Below are 16,478 nucleotides of genomic sequence, written 5' to 3'. Positions count from 1 at the left end.
CCAGGAACACAAAGTGCTTGTAATTTACCATTTTAATTTTCTCTGACTCTTGAGAAAAATCAGTGCTTCAAAAGTGTAAACTTAAAGGAAAATATGAATTAAAGTTGATAGAGTTCAAAATGTTGATTTTTTTATTGTTATCTACTGGGTTCATCCTAAAATGATTCTTTTTCAGAAGATCATAAAGAAAGACCAAATTAGATTATTTTTACTTATTTTTATATAGACTACAGCTAGTCATTCGTGATTCTGAAATTTCCACTTTATGGGAGTGTCTTGGAATCATAGAATGCATCACTTGATCTTGAAGGGACCTTGGAGATTATAGATTTATGCCTCTTATGCAGTGCAGAAGCATCCTCTGCTAAATCTTTGGCAAAGGTCACTCAGGCTCTTTATGCTCAATGGGCACTAGTCATAGGATGCTCTCCCTGGGGAAAAACTAGCCCTTCCATATATTTAACTTGAAAGTACATTATTAAAACCATTTATAATATGGGAAATAGGTACAATTAATCATTCATTTATTCATTAATTCACACTTCCACTTGATCCAAAAGAGATTTAGTATTATCATGAAAGTGGGATAAGGTGGTTGGTTTTGAGTTAGATCTGATTCTTTCACAAATTATTTAAGTGGTAAATTAGTTAAATTTCTAAGCTTAATTTTCTTTATCCGTTAATGGGAATTTAATAACAGTACCCACTTCATTGAGTTGTTGTGAGGACCAAATGTGTTTTGGGAAATTAATAAATAATTCATGTTAATCACTAGTATGAGTTACAGTACCTACTTCATTGAGTTGTTGTGAGGACTGAATGTGTGTTGGGAAATTAAGAAATAATTCATGTTAATCACTAGTATGAGTTACTAGTTTTTAATCACTTATTGTAGCAGGAAGAGAAAATGTCAGACATTAACAATATATGGGGTGCACTTCCCAGCCCTAGGCATACATTAACCAACCTCTGTCCCTATGGATTTGCCTATTATAGACTTTTCATATAAATGGAATCCTACAATAAAAAAAGAAAACAATATACAGGGATGGTAGCAAGATTCACTGGCTTATTTGACTGGGGTGCTCTTTTAAAGTTCCCTTTGTTTATGCAAAGGAAATCTGAGAGGCTAATCCACCTTTTCTAAGAAAGCAGATTTGAGATCCTGAGAATGGGTGAGGGTCATGGCTTATCTGACAGCTAGAGGTAGTGGAGGGAGACCTAACCCAGCAATTTGGTGCAAGAGGGAAACAGCAGAAAAGAAGCTCAGGAATTGTTCCCTCTTCCCAGGCATCGATTTCTGTGAATTTGTAGAAAAAATTTCAGCAGTTAATCTCATTTATGATACAATGAGGGAAGAAAAGATGATCCCAGCAAGATGGAGAACATGAGAATATTAAAATTTATTATTATACATAAGGAGAAAAATAACAAAAATCAGACATAATTTATTCAACAAGTATTTATTGAGCTCCAATTCTGTTGTAGTTTCTGGAGATAATTCAGAAAAGAAAGATTAAAAAAGAAAGAAAATTCCTTCTTCATATTCAATATTTACATTCTAGTGAGCAGATATGGAAATGATAAATACATCATAGTCAGGCAGTAAGTGCAATGTCAGGGATAGAGCGTGATGGAGGACAAGACTCTTTGGAAAGGTGAACAGAAATCTGAAAGTTGTAGGAGAGAGCTATGAGAAGATTAAGGGAGAATGCATTTCAGGCAGAGGGAAGAGTAAGCACACAAGTCCTGAGCTAAGATTATGCCAGTGTGGCTGAGTGGAGTAGGATGCTGGGATTGTGGAGGAAATGAACTCAAAGAGGCAGACTAAGGCAGCAGAGAAAGAAAAGGAAAAATAAGGGTAGGAACAGAAATCGAAGTGTGGAATGGTATTGAACATAATTAAGGTAACATTCAAATAAGTGAGAAACAGCCCTCTAAGGGCTAAAAACAGCCCTTGCACCAAGGCTACACAGGGAAGACCCCACATATAAATAGCCCTCCAAGACCACAGTAGATAATTGTTTCTCCTAAACTCACAGAGTAAGAGAACTATAAGTAAAATGAAGAAGTAGAGGAACCACTCCAAGTTAAAAGACCAAGAACATTCCACTGAAAGAACAAACAATGAAGCAGAACTCTTCAGTCTAATTTCAGACACCAATTTCAAAAAGGAGATAATAAAAATACTGAAAGAAGTAAGAAAGGCTATTGACAGAAATGCAGAGTTCTGTAAAAGGGGACTAGAAACTATAAAGAGGAACCAAGAAAAATTAGAAAACTCATTTGCAGAGATGAAAGCTGAGCTAAAGGCAATGAATAGCAAAATGAATAATGCAGAAGAACAAATAAGTGACCAGGAAGATAAAATAATGGAAATCACCCAATCAGGACAGAAGACAGAAAGCCAAATTAAAAAAAAAAAAAAAGAAAGCAATAAAAGAAACCTATAAAGCACGCCAAACTACACATAATAGAGATTCTAGAAGTGGAAGAAAGGGAAAAGGGGATCAAAAATATATTTGAAGAAATTATGGCTGAAAACTTCCCAAACCTAAAGCAGAAAACATATATCCAGGTACCGGAAGCACAGAGAGTCCCAAACAAGATAAACCCAAACAGACATGTACCAAGACATATTATAATAAAAATGGCAAAAGTTGATAAAGAGAAGATTCTAAAGGCAGCAAGAGAAAAACAAAGAGTCAGTTACAAGGGAACCCAAGTAAGGCTATCAGCTGATTTCTCTACAGAAATGTTGCAGGCCAGAAAGGAGTGGCAAGATATATTCAAAGTACTGAAAGGGGAAAATCTGCAACCTAGGATACTCTACCCAGCAAGATTATCATTTAGAATAGAAAGAGAGATAAATAATTTCTTAGGCAAGCAAAAACTAAAAGAATAAAGCAATACTAAACTTATCCTGAAGGAAATACTGAAAAGTTTTCTCTAAATAGAAAAGAAGTAAAAATCTATAGGAAAGAGAAAGTCACAATTGGAAAATAAATCACTTAAATTTTCCATGAAAGTGGTGATAACCACAATGAACAGCAAAAGGATAAACATCAAGATTAAAAGAGGACATCAAAATTATTAAATGTGGGGGAGGAGAGTAAGAAAATGTAGAGTTTTTCCCCCTAGAATGTGTTTGAGCTTATACAACTACTAATCTAAGGCAAGTAGATAAAGGAGCGGGTTAGCATAATTGAAAAACAGGGTAACCACAAATTTAAAACATACAATAGATTTAAAAAGACCAAAAAGGAGAGAACATAAGTATAATACAAAAGAAAATCATCAAGCCACAAAAGGAAAAACAAAAAAGAAAAAGAAAGAGACAAAGAAGAAATATAAAACCAACAGAAAAACAAGGTTTAAAATGGCAATAAATAGATATCTATCAATAATTACTTTAAATGTCAATGGACTAAATGCTCCCATCAAAAGACACAAAGTGGCAGACTGGATAAAAAAAAAAAAAAGCCTAAGATATGCTGCCTACAAGAGACGCACTTTAGGTAAAAGAACATACATAGATTGAAAGTGAGGGGATGGAAAAAGATATTTAATGCAAATGGAAATGACAAGAAAGTGGGGGTTGCAGTACTCATATCAGACAAAATAGACTTTAAAGCAAAGACCATAAAGAAAGATAAAGAAGGGCACTATATGATGGTAAAAGGATCAATACAAGAAGGGAATTTTACACTTGTCAATATATATGTACCTAATATAGGAGCATCCAAATACATAAAACAAATACTAACAGACATAAAGGTAGAAATTGACAGGAATACAATAATAGTATGGACTTTAACTCCCCATTCACATCAATGGACAGATCTTCCAGACAGAGAATCAATAAGGCAACAAAGATATTAAGTGATACAATAGGAGAATTAAACTTGATATTTTCAGGACACATTAAAAAAACCAGAATACACAAAAGCAGTTATTAGAGGGAAGTTCATAGCAATACAGGCCTTCCTCAAAAACAAGAAAAATCTCAAATAAACCACCTAACTTACCACTTAAAAGAATTAGAAAAAGAAGAAAAAACAAAACTTAAAGTCAGCAGAAGGAAGGAAATAATAAAGATCAGAGAGGAAATAAATAAAATAGAGATTAAAAAAGCTACAGAAAAATTCAGTAAAACCAAGAGCTGTTTCTCTAAAAGGATAAACAAGATAGGCAAACCTCTAGCCAGGCTCACCAAGAAGAAAACAGAGAACACAAATAAACAAAATAAGAAATGAAAAAGGAGACATAACAGCTGATACCACAGAAATATGAAAAACCATAAGGGAATACTATGAACAATTATATGCCAACAAATTCCACAACCTAGAAGAAATGGACAAGTTTCTAGAAGTATACATCCCACCAAAACGGAATCAAAAAGAAATAGATAGTTGGAACCGACCAATCGCTAGAACTGAAATAGAATCTGTAATTTAAAAAACTCCCTATGACCAGACAGCTTCACAGGTGAATTCTACCAAACATACAAAGAAGAACTTATAATGATCCTTTCAAACTCTTCCAAAAAATTGAAGCGGAGGGAACACTTCCAAGGAAATTCTATGAAACCACCATCACCCTGATACCAAAACCAGATGCCAAAGACACCACCAAAAAAGAAAATTACAGGCCAATATCTTTGATGAACATAGATGTAAATATTCTCAACAAACTGAATCCAACAACACATAAAAAGGATCATGCACCATTATCATACACCATGACCAAGTGGGATTCATCCCAAGTTCACAAGAAAGTTTCATCATATGCAAATCAATCAATGTGATACACCACAAAAACAAAAGAAAAGACAAAAACCACATGATCCTCTCAATAGATACAGAAAAAGCATTTGACAAAATTCAACATCCATTCATGATAAAAACTCTCACCAAAGTGGGTATAGAGGGAATGTATCTCAAAATAGTAAAAGTATTTATGACAAACCCACAACCTTTTTCACAGAACTAAAACAAATAATCCTAAAATTCATATGGAACCATAAAACACCCAGGACTGCCAAAGCAATTCTCAAGAAAAGGAACAAAGCAGGAGGCATAAGCATCCCAGACTTCAGACAATACTACAAAGCTACAGTAATCAAAACCTCATGGTATTGGCACAAAAACAGACATATGCATCCATGGAACAGAATAGAGAGCCCAGAAAGAAACCCACACACCTATAGTCAATTAATCTTCAACAAAGGAGGCAAGAATATACAATGGGAAAATGTCTCTTCAGCAAATGGTATTGGGAAAGTTGGACAGCTGCATGTTAATCAATGAATATGGAACACACCCTCTTGCTATACACAAAAGTAAACTCAAAATGGCTTAAATACTTAAACATAAGACATGACACCATAAAACTCCTAGAAGAGAACATAAGCTAAACATTCTCTGACATAAATCATACCAACATTTTCTTAGGTCAGTCTCCCAAGGTAGTGGAAATAAAAATGAAAATAAACAAATGGGAGCTAATCAAACTTACAAGCTTTTGCACAGCAAAGGAAACCATAAACAAAATGAAAAGATAACCTACAGAATGGGAGAAAATATTTGCAAATGACAAGGGCTTAATTTCCAAAATACAGAAACAGCTCATACAACTCAACAACAAAAAAGCTAACAACCCAATCGAAAAATGGGCAGAAGACCTAAAGAGATATTTCTCCAAATAAGAAATACAGATGGTCAGTGGGCACATGAAAAGATGCTCAACATTGCTAACTATTAGAGAAATGCAGGTCAAAACTACAGTGAGATACTACCTGACACCAGTCAGAATAGCAATCATTAAAAAGTCTACAAATAAGAAATGCTGGAGAGGGTGTGGAGAAAGAGAACCCTCCTACACTGTTGGTGGGAATGTAAATTGGTGCAGCCAGTGTGGAAAACAGTATGGATGTTCCTCAGAAAACTAAAAATAGAATTACCATATGATCCCACTCCTGGGCATATATCAGGACAAAGCTATAATTCAAAAAGATACATTTACCACTATGTTCATAACAGCACTATTCACAATAACCAAGACATGCAAACAACCTAAATGCCCATTGACAGATGAATGGATAAAGAAGACGTGGTACATATATACAATGGAATACTACTCAACCATAAAAAAATGAAATAATGCCATTTGCAGCAACATGGATGCAACTAGAGATTATCATACTAAGTGAAGTCAGAAAGAGAAAGACAAATACCATATGATATCACTTATATGTGGAATCTGAAAGATGACACAAATGGACCTATCTATGAGACAATATCAGGGACATAGAGAATAGACTGGTGGTTGCCAAGGGGGTGGGGAGTCGGAGAGGGTTGGATTGGGAGTTTGGGATTAGCAGATGCAAACTGGTATGTATAGAATGGATAAACAACAAGGTCCTACTGTATAGCACAGGGAACTATATTCAGTATCCTGTGATAAACCATAATGGAAAAGAATATGAAAAAGGATGTGTGTGTATATATATATATACATATATATATTTATATACATATATATATTTGTATAACTGAGTCACTTTGCTCTACAACAGTAATTAACACAACATTGTAATTCAACTATAATTTAATAAAAAATAAATTCCCACAAGAAAAAATATTTTATATTGATTATATGTTGAAACAGTAATATTTTGTATATATTTAGCTAAATAAAATATGTTATGAAAATTAATTTCACCTTTCGTTTTTACTTTTTTTAATGTGTGTAGTAGAAAATTTTAAATTGCATGTTTGATTCATGTTTGTGGCTCACATTGTATTTCAATTAGACAGAACTGTTCTACAGTAGCTCATTAACATCGCAGTAGGAGTTAGCTAATCAATAGGTGTTTAATGAAAATAAAGTGGTGATTAGTACAGTACTTACCCGACTATGTCAAGAGTCCCTAAGCAGGCAATGATTTCTTCCTGAATAGTTGACACACTTGCGCAACTGAGTCACTTTGCTGTACAGCAGTAAGTAACACAACACTGTAATTCAACTATACTTCAAAAAAAAAAAAAAAAAAGCTAGGCCATTTATTCAAAAAGTCTGGCAATGAAAGGAAGAGAGAAAGAGCACTGTATTTAGAGGATTACAAAAAGGAACTACAGAACAGAGCTATTGGAGATGGATAAATTCAGAGCAATGTCTTTTGGAAATTGGAGAAGAGTAAAATCCAGGATTCCGTGCTGTGAATGAATGGGTAGGTTATAGGATTTTAAATAAGATTAATTTTGTTAATAGGATCTGGGTTTTCTAGATGTATTCATCCTTGTCAATAGTTGACAAATACTAATCTTGGAGCACAAATTCCTTTGAGTTTAATTTCAGGAGCTCGGGAGGGTAGGAATGTAGTTTGTTGACAATTAGCTATATTCCCACAAATGCAAATCAGAGTACAAATAATTTAATAAAATCAAACCAAAAGATGAGATTGATGAGAGGACTGGAGTGATATAGAGAAGATAAAGCAGATTTCAGGCTACACAAGGCTCTAAGACTTTCTGAGATCCAACTTCATTTATTTCTTTACTCAACAAATATTTGTTAATCACCAATTATGTGATGGTCACTGTGCTGGTTCTGAGGATAGCGGGAAGAAGCAGAGAAATATGGTCCTGCTATCATGAAGCTTTAGTCTAAAGCAGAAAGAAGGTATTAAACAAATAGTTACATAATAAACACTAAACATGTTAGCATTCTAATGCAATGAAGAAGTAGAGCATAAAGAGAGTAGCCATTATGTTCAGTTTCATAACTTTTTCTACATAATTATGAGAGTGATCTCCTGAGTACATTGTCTGTTACTCTAAGTTTTGTCTGGAAGGAAGATATCACCCAATCAGTGTCTTAAGGTTAAGGTAACTGTATTATTTATTATTCAAACCAGTTCCCTGGTGTTAATAATTATGCTGGGATAGTGACCATACAACAGGACCAATGATCACTGTCTTTAAAGGGTTGGGGGGAGAGGAGTCAAAGTAAAAAAAAAAGTGAGGAGAAGGACTATGATAAATTTGTCAGGCAAGTGAGCAGTGTTTTTCCTGTCATGAATCAGGGGGTAAAGAAAAGAATTGTTTAGAGAAGGCCAATGGGATGTAGTTAAGCATGAACCTAAAACAAAGGAAAAATTGATCAGAGTAAATACCAAGGAAAAATTTCTAACAACCAAGACTGATTATAAAAGATATTCCCAGGGGAAGATATTTTAGCCAATGTGAGCTGAGATATCAAAAATTAAAATGGAGACTATGTATATATGTATTTTATATATATATATATATATATATATATATATATATATATATATATATATATATATATATATATATATATATATACTGTAAGAAATATTCCTTCACCATGAAAAGATAATTAAACTGAGAAAACTTTTCTACCTCTAATTCTTAATATCCTTGAATTTTCTGAAGTTTCTTTATTTTTTTTTAAGGCAAAGAGCACATCTTAGAGATTGTGTTCACTAATCTCACTTGAGATACTGAAAATATTGAGACCAATCATTGGCACAGCTCAGATCATATCCTAGTTATAATCTGTTCACTTTGTTTCTGCGTAAAACGTAGTACCTATGGCTAAAAGGCTGAAGAGTTCATTCTTAAGAGATTAACTTACAAAAGACGTAATTTAAATGAATGCCTTCATTGAGCACCACAGAAAGACCATCTGAGATATCTGAGGTGGAAGTGCAAATTTTAAAAAAACAAGAAAAACTGGTTTTGTTTGGAATGGGAAGGAGAACAAGGCAGAATTCTAGCCTCTATAAGTATTACACAATCCTTTTAATTTGAAAAGAATCAAAATTCATTTGGCCTAAAATATTTGGATGCTTGTCTCAGTTACTCTGTTAGTATAAACCTGGTCTCCTCTGCATAGCAAGAAGAATTGGTAGCCAAATTAAATGGTGCTGGTGACTCAGCATAAGGTGTCCTCTCTACCTTGGGGAGAAGGAGATGGAGAGTAGAGGACACTGAAACCAGGAACTCTGACTTAAAATGGAACATCTGATCCTTAAAGATCCCCTGGTACTTGCTGTCAGAGATGTCAGCTGGATTTCAGTTCAGATAATTACATTTTGCTTGTCTAATGCCCCTAGCAGTTTCAAGTGGGATCTTCATTTCCCATCAGAAATTACTCTGCATGTGATGCTGTGTTTAATTAAACAGCTTCCATGTGGTAGTCCACAGGTGGTGTTGTTTCTGTGGTCAGTGAAGTGATCTCTCTACATGCTCATGCCAGTCACATTACCCAAGCTTGAATTCTCTCCAGGGAAGTTTCTAATCCAAGATCCTCAGTAAAGAAAATAAATCTATCTTTAAGAAAGAAAGGTGAGTTTAGAAATGTAGTAAGACATAGAGGGTTTTGGTGGGTTTTGTCTTTGTTTTAGCAGACTGAATTTCAAGGTGCCTCCTCAGTATGTATTCCAGTGAGCCGATTTAGTCTAGGCAGTCTGTGCTTACTCATTTTACAAGAGCCTTGGGATCAGTATTAGTCTCGGTAGAAAACGTGAATGATGGGAAGGTCTAAGGCAATTCATTGATGTTCATTCCAAGGATCTGGGAGAACTGGATGATTAAATGGTCAGGGTATCCTCAGACTCATTTTCCTCATTTTACACTTACTGAAAATATTCTCAATTGAACAATTTAATCATATGGAACTCAGGTGAAGAATCCGTATGTAAACCACCCAAAGTAAAAATTACTGTACTGAACTCAAGGCCAATATCTCACCTCAGAACTTTTATTGCTCTTAAATAGATTCAATTAAGAATATTATCTATAGGTATAATTCTACCTCAGAAAATTTTCCAATTTTTTAAAAAATAAAAATCACTTTCATATTTTTAATCTAACATAAACAGAATGAGTCCTTTTGAAGTGATATATTCTGATCAACGCAATATGTTTTATGTATGTTAAAATGCCAACTTTTGTAAATTGAAGTTACAGAGAGGATATTGTGATTGTCAAAAAGGAAGAATATTAAGATTTTGTAATTTTACCCATTTAAAAAACATCATAAGGGATATATATGAGAGAAGATGGAGAAAAATCTGGTAAATTTTGGAGCTAATTTCTGTACTGGTCCACTTAGGTACACTATCTTTTAATGATTTTAATGGTAGTACTATAGAGTATATTGAAATAAAAAGTCTTTCATCACTGGTTATTTATTTGTGTGGTCCTCATTTGTTGTAATAATAGCAATATTGACAATTACAGTAATTCTTATAATTTCATATTATTGGTAATTTCAAAATATCAAATGGTTACAAAATGGTATCATTGAATTGGTCAGTAAATGAGTCTTTTTTTATCCAGGAGAAACAGTGCCTTGTTTTGGTTTGCTGGAAACTGATAAAGGAAGGAGAAAGAGCAGCATTTCTGGGGTTTTCTGCTATTTCATTTTTTTAAAAGAGAAGAGTAATGCAAGTATTCACTTACATGCTAAGCTATTAAACATACTCCATTATGAAGTCTTAGAGAAAAAAAAAGAAACATGCCTAGTCATTCGGTTTTGCACAATGAAGGAAAAACCCAGAAAACAGCAGCAACTCATTATCAACTCTCCCTCATCCTCACCACTGAGCTTCATTTTTATGTTTTGTAGACAATTTCAGAAGAAAAACTAAGGTTGAAATTTTCAAGTTGTTGAGATGGCAAAGCTCTTTTGAAAAAAGTTGACATTCTACCATTTGAGAAAGGAATTCTACCAACAACAAGCTAGTCTCTCAAAATAAATTCTTACTTTGACACTTATGAGTTATCCACTATGCCGGTGATCTGAAACTTTTTCATCATAGAGTGACATTTTTTCTGTAATAATAATCTTTCACATTTCTAGACTATTATCATCCCAGTTTTGTTTATGTGTTTATACATTTATCTCCTTTCTGTTCCAGAAAAACTTTCAGATACCTATTATGGACACAGAAGATAAAACGAGATCAAATGAAACACAGATTACACAAATGAAGAAAGTGGGCTCAAGGGAAAAATGAGGAAGGGAACAAAATGAGGATGTTAGGAAGACTTACGGGGTAAATGCTTTAAGATTTTTTTCACTGCTTCAAGAGGGCCGTACATTTATTAGTAGGCAATATAAGGATAAGAATATTCACTTACTCAGGAGAAGCTCAATTATTCTTGGAATTGAGACCAACAGTGGCTTCTGCCATGAGTCTTTATAAAGAAGAAATGGCAATGTTATGAGTAATATCCTTGCTGCATCCTTACTTATTATGGAGAGTGAAATATAATTATTGTCTGTCTAGCTCTGTACTTTAATGGCTAGCTATGTGACCTCAGGAAACTTATTTAACTTAGTTACTAAGTCCCACTTTTCACATTTGTAAAGTGTGTCCTCATCATAGGCTGAGGTGAGGATTAAGTGAGATGATGCACATAAAGTGTCATGTAGCAAGCACTCAATAAATGTTAGCTCTTCCTAATCTGTGGGTCCTTGGGGATGCAAAGGCACTTACTTCATTGTTAACTCAAATAACTATCGTTACAGGATATTTATTGTAAGAATAAGTAATGTGAAGATTTGCAGTGTTGATTGTATGTTTTTAAATAAACCACACACACACAGACACATACAATTTTGATTTTTATTTGTTTCTTGGATCCTTTCTATATAGTAATCTTAGCCTAACATCTGACATAAGTTGAAGAAAGTTTAGCATTTTTTTTTTTAATCAACTCCCAGGTTGATTACAAGAACAAAAATTTACAAAATAGCTGGTCCTGTCAAGTGCTGAGAAGGGACTTGAGGAGTTCCCAAAGTCAGCAAAAATGTGAATTAGGAGATAATTCAGACAAGCTAAGTAGACAATAAATGAATCCTTTTATTGTTTTTTTCCCTTTCTACAAATCATTTCCTCATTTTAAGTAAAGAAGGAAATAGAAGGCTGAGAACTTTGGCTGGAAATGGCTTTTTCAAAGCATTTCTCACAAGTGAGGAAAGGAACTGGAGGTTGCCAGCTTCTGTAGGAAGAGCTGTGTGTCCACTACCACACAGAGATGAAAGAGCCACATTTTCCTAAGTATTTTTCTGTGATTGGAATTACAAAGAGTGATGAATTTAAAAGGTCAGCAGTTGATGCTTGTTTTTTAGTGTAGTTCTGGCTGGGAAATGGTATTTTCAGAGAATGGAACTTACAAGTGAATTCTATGTCTTACACAGAAATAACTTCAATCAGAGCAAAAAAATTTAGGTGATCCATCAAATTTACTGAATAGTTAGTTTTTTATAACAAAATCTGCTAATCCAATTGGTAATCTCTTAAATAGGTTTCACTTTAACTCCTGAAACAAAATTACATGAGTAACTTTCTTAATTTTCTTTCTTTTCTCAGACATGAAGTAGAATAAAACTTTTCCCTATATATTTCTTCCCTTTATCTTGCTCATGACAGAAGTTTTACTGGGTATACTACATGTTACTTACTTTTGGCATATCACTTAGACCTTCTTTCTACAGTGTTAGTAGCATTTTGCTCTAAAAAGATCATACCCCCTTTTCCTTCCTCTATTCTAAAGGAGAGAAAATGATATGTGAAAAGACCAGCTGAGTTGGGAGACCTTAGATTCTTGTTCTAACTGTGCCACTAACTAATAGTATGAGGCCATTCAAATAATTTATCTTTAATTTTTTCATGTTTATATTCTAGACAAACTTAGTGATTGTGATTTTTAAACATAAAAAATTCCTTGAAGTAGAAATACTTCTTGAAGTAAAAATTTTCCTTAGAAACTCAATATGTAAATTAGATAAAAGCTGAACCCTCTTGTTGAAATGAGGTGTCTTCTGTTCTGCCAGCCACTCCTTCCTCTTGCCTTTTGTTGCATTCCCTGAGATATCTGCAATGAACCCCTAGGGCAATGTTTCTCAAAGAACAGTCCCTGAAACACTGGTGGCTCCTTATGGTCTTTGGGTAGTTTGTAAGAGTTTGGGTGCTTTAAGACAATAAAATAAAATGTTTGTTTACATACATTTCATAAATTTGAAATGTAACAGTAATAATGTATAATATAAAATAATGCACAATATAAATGTAATAAAGAAATGTCTTCATGTTCTGAATAATAATTATGTTTCAAGGATTGTATACTTACTACAATTCTGCATTAATCTATTTGTTTATATAACTTATGTTCACATCATTTGTGTATTAGTTTTGTTTATTGCTAACCCTATTTTATTGTTGTGATCATAGAGCTGTATATATTCTGAATTCACATAATGGATCCATAATTTAACTATACTTCACTGAGGCATTCAGTTAATGATAAAATAATAGTATAAATGATGTAATTCAAAAAGGTTTTATAATCATTATGAATGAAGAAGACTCCAGTTTCATTATGAATATGAATCTTTTGCTGCTGGGACAAGTGAAACTTGATCAGGGGCAGCCATTTCTGGCACTTACATAGGGGACACATTAGGGGCAGTCCAACTCTCTGTAAGTATGACGATTTTATAAGAATAGCCAAAGCAAGAGCTTGACTAGGAAACATGTTCATGAATATTTGGAAATCAGACTTATCTAGATCAGTAGGACATTTGTCCCTAGTCCCTAGTATGTTGTCTGTTATGGGACTTTTTCAAATAGTAGGAGGGAGCCACAGAAGGTTTTATGTAATTTTCAGAATTACATAGTGAAATCTCTGATAAAAGAATTGATTATATCTATGGAAAGAAAAAAATACTAATATTGATATTAATGTAGTGTCACCAAAATGAAGAAAATTTAAAAGTAGATTTAAATTTTTAGTTCTTATGTTAAAAACATATAAAGATACATTCTGGGTAATAAGTTTATAAAATCATACACAGAGTTAGTGACAATACCATACTTGGAAAGAAAGAATAAATATTTTGCAATATTATTTTATAACATGTCAGTAGCATACTCTGAAAGAGGAATTAATACTATATGTCCATGAGAACAGGAATTTGTTTTAAATTGGATGTAGTAACTAACATGCATATTATGAATCAGTTTTGAGTAAATACATAACAAGTGTATGAGGGAGAAGTGTTTTACAATTTTTTGTTTATAGCTTAAAACTCTTTGTGATAGTTAAGTTTATGTGTCAACTTGATTGGGCCACCATGTATCCAGATATTTGGTCAAACATTATTCTGGGTGTGTCTGTGAGGAAGTTTTTTGGATAGTAACATTTAAATCAATAGACGAGCGTGATCAAGATGGCAGAGTAGGGGGACACGGAACTCACCTCCCCCACATGAACACATCAACAATACATCTACATGTGGAAAATTCTCACTGAAAACTAACTGGAGACTGGCAGAAAGACTCTTGTACAACCAAGGCTGTAAGAAAGATCCACACAAAACTGGGTAGGAAGGGAAGAGAAGTGACCAGGTCAGGACCTGTGCCATGGAGAGGGAACTCAGAGGAAAAGGGAGATCACATGGGCAGAGACCCTCCCTGGGGAGTGAGCAGTTCCAGTCATATATTGTCCAACACAAGGAAGAGGGGCCCCTTTGGCTGGTTGGAAGGCTGGTGGGACTAACAGGAGGACTGTGGGAAGCCTGGGCTCTGCTCATGAGGAGCATGCATGCTGACTAGCACCCAAGGTGGAACAGAGAGAGCAGATTGAAAACTGCACAAGTGGCTGCTGAAATTCTCATGACCACCCTGATGTGTGCCCTAGCCTGAGCTGAATGGATGTTCCAGCCCCATTTACTTCACATTATAGCTCCATGCTGGAGCGAAGGCTGCCATGACCAAGGAAAGAATTTGGCCATGGAATGCAGAGGTGACTCAGACATGAGGTGGCATCAGAGAAAGGCAGGGGCAGCCATTACTGGCACTTACACAGGGGACATATTAGGGACAGTCCAAATCTCTGACAGCAGCTGGACCACCACATTCCTAATTTATGTCTCCCTGCCTCTCTTTCCCTTGGTAACCAAAAGTTTGTTTTCTATATCTGTGAGTCTGTTTCTGCTTTGTACAATATATAGATTCATTTGTATTATTTTTAAAATTCCACATATAAGTAATATCATATAATATTTGCCTTTCTTTGTCTGATTCATTTTTTTTTACTAGCATAATACTGTCTAGGTCTATCCATGTTGGAGAGCAAATGGCAATATTTCATTCTTCTTTATGGTTGAGTAAAATTCCATTATATATATGTTTGTGTGTGTATGTATGTATGTATATATATATATACACACACATACCAAATCTTCTTAACTTATCATCTTTTAATGAGCCCTTGGGTTGTTTCCATGTCTTGGCAATTGTAAATAGTGCTGCTAAAAAATATTGGGGCAATATATCTTTTTGAATTAAAGTTTTTGTTTTTTCTGGATATATGCCCAGCAGTGGGATTGCTGGATCATATGGTAGTTCTATTTTAGTTTATTTATGGAATCTCCATACTGTTTTACATAATGACTGCATTTGAAAAGAATGTGTTTTCTCAAACAGCTCATACAAATCAATAGCAACAACAACAACAAAAACAAAAACCCAAACAAAAAATGGGCAGAAGACCTAAATAAACATTTCTCCAAGAAAGACATGCAAATGGCCAATAGGCACAAGGAAAGATGCTCAACACCACTAATTATTAGAGAAATGAAAATCAAAACTACAATAAAGAGCAATCAAGATGGCAAAGTAGTAGGACATGAACCTCACCCTCGCCCACATCTACAACAAAAATACATCTACGTGTGGAATGATTCTCACAGAATATCTACTGAACATTGGCAAAAGACCTCAGGCTGATGAATGGGCAAGAAAATCTCCGTGTAACTGGGTAGGAAAAAAGAAAAAAAAAAAAAGCGAAAAAGGAATCAGGAAGGGACTTGCGCCCCTAAGAGGGAGTAGTGAAAGAAGAAAGATTCCTGCACCCAGGGAAGCCCCCTCACTGGCGGGGAAATTGGCCAGGACAGAAGGGTAACTTCAGAGCCTCAGAGGAGAATGCAGCAGCCAGTTTGCAGCAGCCAGAGAAGAAGGAGAACTGCACAGATGGATCAGTGCTGTTGCCCTGCACTCCCCAGCCTGACATGCATGTCCACCAGTGCTGGCAGGGGCTGGATGCTGGAACTCGGACTCCAGAGATCAGAACCAGGCAGAGGGCTGGGGTTGGCTATGTGGAGACAGACTGGGGAGGGGGCACGAATCCAGTATGACCATGGCTGGAATGCAGAGGAAGACTGAGCTGCCTTAAACAGTTGCCATTGTTTGGGTGGAGTGCACAAGGGAAGGGGCAGGATCTGGATGGTAGCTTTTCCCCTGTGTGCTCCCAGAGGGCAAGGCACTGCCTACATGGGCTCCAGGAGTGGTCACAAGCCTCCACTGCCACCCACCTTGATGCCAGGAGTTGTCGAGAGCCCCCACTGATGCCTTCCCAGGCCCCAGGAGCGGTTGCAGG

General features: G+C 35.1%; 1 long non-coding RNA gene across 1 annotated transcript in view; it reads right to left on the bottom strand.

Annotated features, from left to right (window-relative positions):
• LOC309628314 overlaps window positions 1-16,478 on the bottom strand; it is an 882,984-nt gene that overhangs the window by 784,887 nt on the left and 81,619 nt on the right. The window lies entirely within an intron of this gene.

This window comes from Balaenoptera borealis (genome assembly GCF_965194805.1).
Source record: "Balaenoptera borealis genome assembly, chromosome: 4".
Taxonomy (NCBI): domain Eukaryota; kingdom Metazoa; phylum Chordata; class Mammalia; order Artiodactyla; family Balaenopteridae; genus Balaenoptera; species Balaenoptera borealis.
This window is presented reverse-complemented; position numbering and strand designations above follow the sequence as displayed.